Source organism: Solanum tuberosum, unplaced genomic scaffold (genome assembly GCF_000226075.1).
Source record: "Solanum tuberosum cultivar DM 1-3 516 R44 unplaced genomic scaffold, SolTub_3.0 scf00121, whole genome shotgun sequence".
NCBI classification, from domain to species: Eukaryota; Viridiplantae; Streptophyta; class Magnoliopsida; order Solanales; family Solanaceae; genus Solanum; species Solanum tuberosum.
The window spans coordinates 5981-13419 of NW_006239046.1; the positions used below are offsets into that span (position 1 = coordinate 5981).

Genomic DNA, 7439 nt, shown 5'->3' on the forward strand with positions numbered 1-7439 from the left:
TGAATTTAATTATTGATTACAATATTAAGTCTTACTATTTGTTTTACACAAGCACAACCCCCCTTTTTATTATCTGTTTCTGGAAATAATTTGACTAATTGAATATAATTGTTGGTTAAAAGTAAAGTCTAAACCATTTTCCTCGTGGGATCGATCCCAACCTACAAGTTGGGTTCTTTACTTGATAACGATCGCTTATGCTTCTGAAAGAAGGTGTAATTTGAGCGTATCACTGGGAAGAAGCTAAAATTTTCTGCTTCTTACAAAAAGTAGAAGGAGAAACAAAAATTTATTTTTTTCTCAAGACTAAAATATCCTTTTCATCTATACATATTTACCAATATATCTCTTATTAATTAATTAACATATTACATAGGTTTGGTTGAATTTTATTAAGGTGTAATTTGAGCGTATCACTGGGAAGAAGCTAAAATTTTCTGCTTCTTACAAAAAGTAGAAGGAGAAACAAAAATTTATTTTTTTCTCAAGACTAAAATATCCTTTTCATCTATACATATTTACCAATATATCTCTTATTAATTAATTAACATATTACATAGGTTTGGTTGAATTTTATTTTTTATTTTTATAGATTAAATTTTGTAATTTATTATACATTTATATATTATTATTTTATATATTATATACTAATTACTATTTTGCAAAATTAGAAAAAAGGTAAGAACAATATTTTTGCAAGATTAGAAAAAAGAACAAAAACAATAAGTTCAGCTTCCCAACAAAGGTATAATATTGATTGAAAATTTAAATTTAATTTAATAAAAAATAAAATTTTAAATTATTTTTAACAATAGATATATAAATAGTTTCTCTATATAAAAATAATCTTATTATTAAAAGTACATTTAAAAGTTGTATTTTTTTTTTGTAAGTTTACTTTCAAAAGCACTTTCAAAAAATCTCACTCAAACACAATTTGCTTATGAAAAGTATTTTCCAAATGAATTAGCCAAACACAATTTATTTTTCTTCGAAAGCACTTTTTAAAAAAAGTGATTTTAAAAAAGTTCTTCTAAAAATATGATGTTTTAGTCGCAATGTCAAACAGACTCTAAGTGTTTTTGATTCCTAGATTGCATAGAGTTGTAATCTAAATCTTGCCTCGTGTTTAGTGGATTTATTATTGAAAGTCTATGTGGTAGGTCGTGATATTTAGATTAGAGAGGAGTCAAATCTCAAATCAAGGGTAAAATGAGATAATAAATGTTTAGATTTTATAAATATAATATTTTATGTCTTTATTTTTTTCTTTGTCTTTATCTCAATTTATATGATTGTATTTGAAAGGACACAAAATTTTAAAAAATGAAAGAAATATACTTTAAACAAGGCCTAAAACAAGTCCAAATTATTTCATTAACAATAAATAAAAATTTAAAGTTAAAATATCACTAATATAAAATCAAATCATTCAGTAACCCAAAACTTATTTTTCATGCAATCATGGGCACAAAGGTTAAAAGGGCCTCAACCTCATCTATAAACAAGGACTCACCACTTACACTACTGAATGCGGACTGAGAATCGATCTAAGCGTGATTTGGATGCTGAGTACCTGAACATACATCATGAAAGGATGTAGCGCAGAGTATGCGTCAATACTTGGAATCTACTGAGCATGCAGGATATAGATAATACCTGAACAAATATTATAAGTTGAACAATGGATAACTGAGAAATGACATAATCTGAACAAGAGTGTACATACAGAAACATAACTGAAAAGATTAGTTAAATACAATGACCAAGTACTAATCATGAACATAACTTGCTGGAACTGAATGCTGAAGTATATACTGAAAACCTGGTCAAATTCACTAGAGTCCTACTGTGGGACATACTATTCACATACATAAAATCACGTGAGCTAATTGTGGAGTCCGATGTATACGCCCAATCGAGAGGACCCAATATACCTTGCCAGGGGTAAAAAGGCATGACTGGCATGATCACTAAATCTGATGCCCAACAGAGTGGACTTATAATCCTACGAGGGCACGTAGTTCTGGGACTATGAGGGTACGCTGAACCCTATTACAACTCGGTGTTAAGCCTACTCCCAACTGAATATGTATCTGACACAACATAACTGAAATATTGGATAACTCAATATTCTGACATGCAAATCTGAGAATGCAACATTTAGGTACTGACAATGTAACATTCGAAATCTAAGGCATGCTTATCTATTTAACTGACCTAGCAAGTGTAATTCATGAACTAAGAGAATCTACACAACTAGGTTTATGATTTTCATGCAAGGAACTAATCAAACTTTCCAAGAAACAAGCTAATTCGATTTAGGATACTGCAACAGCAAAATTACAACAATTATCCAAGGTTTTAGAAACCCTAGATCTAAACAAAATATGGAGAATCAAGAATCTGACTGGATTCTCAGGACTTAGTGGATGAAAGGAACTCACTAGTAAAATCACACATACCTGGTGACCAATTTCACGGAGAAATCCATTGGATTTCGGAGCTGAACCTTGAAGAACACTACTGCTTGTTCTTAGGAGGTTATGTCGACTTCTCCTATTCTTTTTGCTCCATGTTTGGATGATTTTTGGAGAATGAGGGTTTTGGGTAAGTCTGACTAAGTTATTAGGCTTAGATAGAGTAAAACGACGTAGTTTAAGGGCCCCAACACATAGGAAAAAGACCTAAATGACCCTAACTTAAAAGCTGACGAAAGTCATCCAAAGAGGGACCTACGAACCGTCGTTTGGACTACCAATCGTCATCCGTGGTCATGGTTCATGGTCTGCCCGACAGGGCTTTACTAAACAAGCATAATCTTTTACTGTGAGATGGGATTTTAGCAAACTCAGAGGCATTTGAAAGAGGATTCAATTATCTTTCATTTGATAGGTCATGGTCCAACTAATTCATTTTGTGCTAAAAGATATGACCGGTTGAAGTTGACTAACAACTATTTTCCTCTGAATAACTGTTGACCCTCACCTCCAGTCCGTAGGTCCAACCACGGACCATACTGGTCGACCGTGGGTGGGATCAGAGACCATCAACTTTGGACCCCAACGACAGAACCAACCTACAATCTATTGGTAAATCAACACCCCATGGTTCACGCCCGTAGGTGTCACCTTTGATCCTGAATTTTTCCCTAAGTCTGGGACTGAACCACGGGGCCGACCTACGGTCTGTAGTCTTACCCACGGTCCGTCGGTTGCTTCTGTTAGTTCTGATATCAGATCCTGGAAAGCTGCATTTTTCTGTTTTCTTGAAAGCGAGGGGTTACAATCCTATTTGGCGTCCTACGTTTATTATGCCACATAAACTTGTGTATTTAACTATTTAACTTTATATAAATTTAAGTGTCTATTTATATACCCCCAAAGTTGAAGAACAATATACTAGAAGAGGTCAAATTAAAAGGCATAATTATATATCATGCCTGTAGCATTATTTCCAAATATCTTTTACGGTCTAAAACAGGTCATGTTGTTCACATAAAAAATGTTAAAGGTGAAATGGGATGACTAATATCGAAAACTTATTAACTACAAGAACAAAGTGAAGAACAAATAAAATAAAAGGCATAATACATAAATATGACCCTTAATTTGGCTTCAACTGAAAGCTATGACCTTTAACTTTGGGTGTGCATAAGTAGACATTTAAACTTGTATAAAATTAAATAAATAGACGCATTCGTCGTACATGGCACCCTATACATGACACCCTATACATGAAAATTTCCTGTCCTATGTGTATTATGTCACGTAGAGCATGTATGTCTACTTGTTCAAGTTTATACAAGTTTAAATGTATACTTGTGCACACTCAATGTTTAAGGACATAGTTACCAGCTGAAGCCAAGTTAAGAGTAACGTTTATGTATTATGCCAAAATAAAAATTGTAGACTTGTCTTAGTAATTTTTATTTCTCCATAGACAAGTGTTTGATTTTCTAATAATTGGATTGCCAATCACTCCATATCATTTATGAAATAGTGGGTACACTAAAGTAACTTATCAAACACTTTGAGGATGTGATGTGCAATTCTCTTCCCTATAAATAGTCCTTCATCTCATTTAGGAAAACAAACAAAAAGTGATTCATTCAAAGAAGAAGAATTAAGAATATGGCAAACCTCATGATCTCTAGTAAAGTAGAAGAACTTCCTCCAACTTATGTCTTACCAACGCATGAAAGGCCACTAGCTCCAGTTCCAATTGTCAAGGAAATTCCACTCATTAATTTGGGTGAAGAACGAACTGTTGTGACTCAACAATTTGTGAATGCTTTGGAAGAATATGGCTTTTTTGAGGTTCATAATTATTTCATGCAAATACTATTCCCGCCGTTTTAAAGAAAATGACAGACTTTCATTTTTAGTTTGTTAAAAAAATGACTCCTTCCTTTTTTTGGCAAAACTTTAATTTCAACTTTCCATGTGGTATGTTTAAGGCCCCAAAATTAAAAGACATTTTGGTACAATAGACATAACTTTAATCTAGGATCACAAGATTGAAAATCTTCTTTATTTTCTGGAACTCTGTGCCAAGTAAAATAAGATGACCTTGAACTGAGACGATTGCTTATTGAATAGGTAATTAATCACGGGGTACCAGAGGATTTAATGGGCGAGGCAATTAAAGTGTACGGAGAATTTTTCAATTTGTCCGTGAAAGAGAAAGAAAACTATGCAGATAAAGCAGAAACACTCTACACTAACAATACCAAGCATTATGTTTCAAAGGCGCATAAATACTGGAAGGAAGTCTTGGAAAACAACTACAATATTGATGGTCAAGATAAAAAAAACTTGGCCTAGTAACCCCCTCCAACATTTAGGTATTTCTTAGTAATTATTACTCAATCTTAAATTCATAGATGAAATGATACGCGACTTGTAGAATATGGATTTTCGTGTCAACTTTCAGAGAGGTTATTGGTGCATATTCATCTGAAGTTAGAAAATTGAGCATGATCATATTCGATTTGGTAAGTGAAGGACTAGGCTTGGAGGCAGGGTACTTTGGCAAAGGTCATAGGCAGAGAATGTTTGTCAATCACTATCTAATATGCCCAGATCCAAGTTCAACTTTGGGAACTGGTGGACATTGTGATCCTAATCTCATAACCATTTTCCAACAAGTATATGGCCTTCAAATACTCAAGAATGATGAATGGATTGGTGGGGAACCTCTACCTCATGCATTTGTTGTCAATTTTTGTCTCCCAATAATAGTAATATTTCTTTTAACATTCTCATTTATGACATGATAAATAACATAACATGCCTTTAACTTGACCTCATATATAATACAGGTAATGACCAATGGAAAGTTGAAATGTGTTGCACATCGAGTGGTGACAAATACAACTCAAGCACGTACAGTCATCGGTACTTATTTTTGTCCGGCAGATGTGGTTGAGCCAGCAAAATCATTTGTTAGTCCGGACAATCCCCCACTGTTCACACCCTTCAAATGGGGCACTGAGTTTTTGTCACATTACTTCAACAATAGAGCAGTATACCACGCAGCATTGGAGGCTTTCAAAATCAATGCTTAATAAGAGTTTTAAATTTCTTTACTTATACTACTTTGAATTTCCACCAATATAAGGGTTTTTTTAATTAATTTATAATTCCTATGTAATTTGTAACCTAGGAGCTTTGATTCCTTTTTTAATTCCTTTTTTAATAAGAAGCTTTGATTCCTACCAATTTATATGTTGTATCTTTGACTTATTATTGCCTCAATAATAAAATCTTTTTACTATTTTCTTCATTTTAATTTATGCGGCGAAATTGTTAAACTGATTATTAAACATACATATAAAGATGAACTACGGAGAATTCTGGAATCTCCTTAATTATACTATATTCACTAACCGACCTAAGTAGGAAAACGAAAAAAGAAAACAGAAAAGGTTCAAAATTATCGTTGAACTATTTGAAATAGCTCACAGTTACTCTTTGTTTATTTTTGAGTTAATATCTCTAAATGTCACTCAACTTTGAAAATATATGTTGCAAAGTCATTGAACATTGTTTTATATCAATAAAATCACTCAACTTAGACATTTGTATCAATAAAATCACTCATTTAAATTTATCATATGACAAGATAAATTATCTTTTTATGTCATATAAACATGAACCCTATAAGTATATAAAATTAAAGAAAACTCATTAAGAAGTTTTTACGAACAAACTAAAATAAATATTATGATAGTACTATATATCTAGAACTTATGATATATTATGATGGAATAAGGTCTGAAAAATACCTCAACTTTTGTCGAATTTGTTGTTGCAATACTAAACTTTCATAAGGACGTATTACCTCCCTAGACTATTTAATACCGTATTTTTTACCCCCTGAACTATTTAATAGTGTATTTTAAAGGTATATATGTGCCCACGTGGACACATTATTATTTATAATTTTTGCATTATTTTTTATGTCCACGTGGGCAAATATATATGTTTAAAATACAATATTAAATAGTCTAGGAAGGTAATAGGTCCTCGTGAAAGTTTAGTATCGCAACAACAAATCCGACCAAAGTTGGGGTATTTTTCAGACTCTTATCCCTATAATGATCCTGTATGTTGATCAGTTTGAATGATTTCATTTAATATGATATTATGATTAAAAAGAAGAGGAATAGATTTTGAATGTTCAGTATGTCGATCCGTTGGAATGATTTTATGTTTTTTTTTTTAAAAAAGAGATTTTTTATTGATATAATGGCCTGTATGTTGATCAATTTGAACGTGCTAGGCCAGTAAGTTAATACTAATTAATTGTTTATCTATTTTACAATGTCAATTATATCATAAATTATTTGGCAGGAAAAAAACTCATTATGATGCATGGTAAGTCTTAAATATACAGTAATGTATGCAGGAGTTTTGATGATATGACATTTTATCAATGATACATCCAATATTTAAATACATAGATACATATAAATATTTAAAATTTTATCTATCCTTGTCTAGGATTAGTAGATATCCTAACAATAATGTCATACTATTTGTTTCACTAATTAAATTTGTCTATAAAAATTCCTTAATGAGTTTTCTTTAAAAAAAAATTATTCTTTGTGGGGTCCTTCTTTACATGACATAAAAAATAATTGTCATGTTAGATTTTTCTAAATTAATAAATTTAGTTGAGTGATTTTATTGATACAAAGGTCTAAGTTGAGTGATTTTATTGATACAAAGATTTAAGTTGAGAGATTTTATTGATACAAAATAAAGTTTAGTGACTTTATTATACATATTTTAAAAGTTGAGTGACCTTTTGAGATATTAACTCTTTACTTTTGGGGATAAAAACTACCATTGTTGTCTATGATTTGGACCACAAATGCCCTTTAAACGTTATCTACCTCACATGATTGTCCACCTAGGCAGTCCAACATGGCA

At 31.6% G+C, this 7439-nt stretch overlaps 1 pseudogene; it reads left to right on the forward strand.

The window, feature by feature from the left end:
* Nucleotides 1–4133: 4133 nt before the first annotated feature.
* Nucleotides 4134–5569, forward strand: LOC102581095 (hyoscyamine 6-dioxygenase-like; annotated as a pseudogene).
* The last annotated feature ends 1870 nt before the right edge of the window (nt 5570–7439 follow it).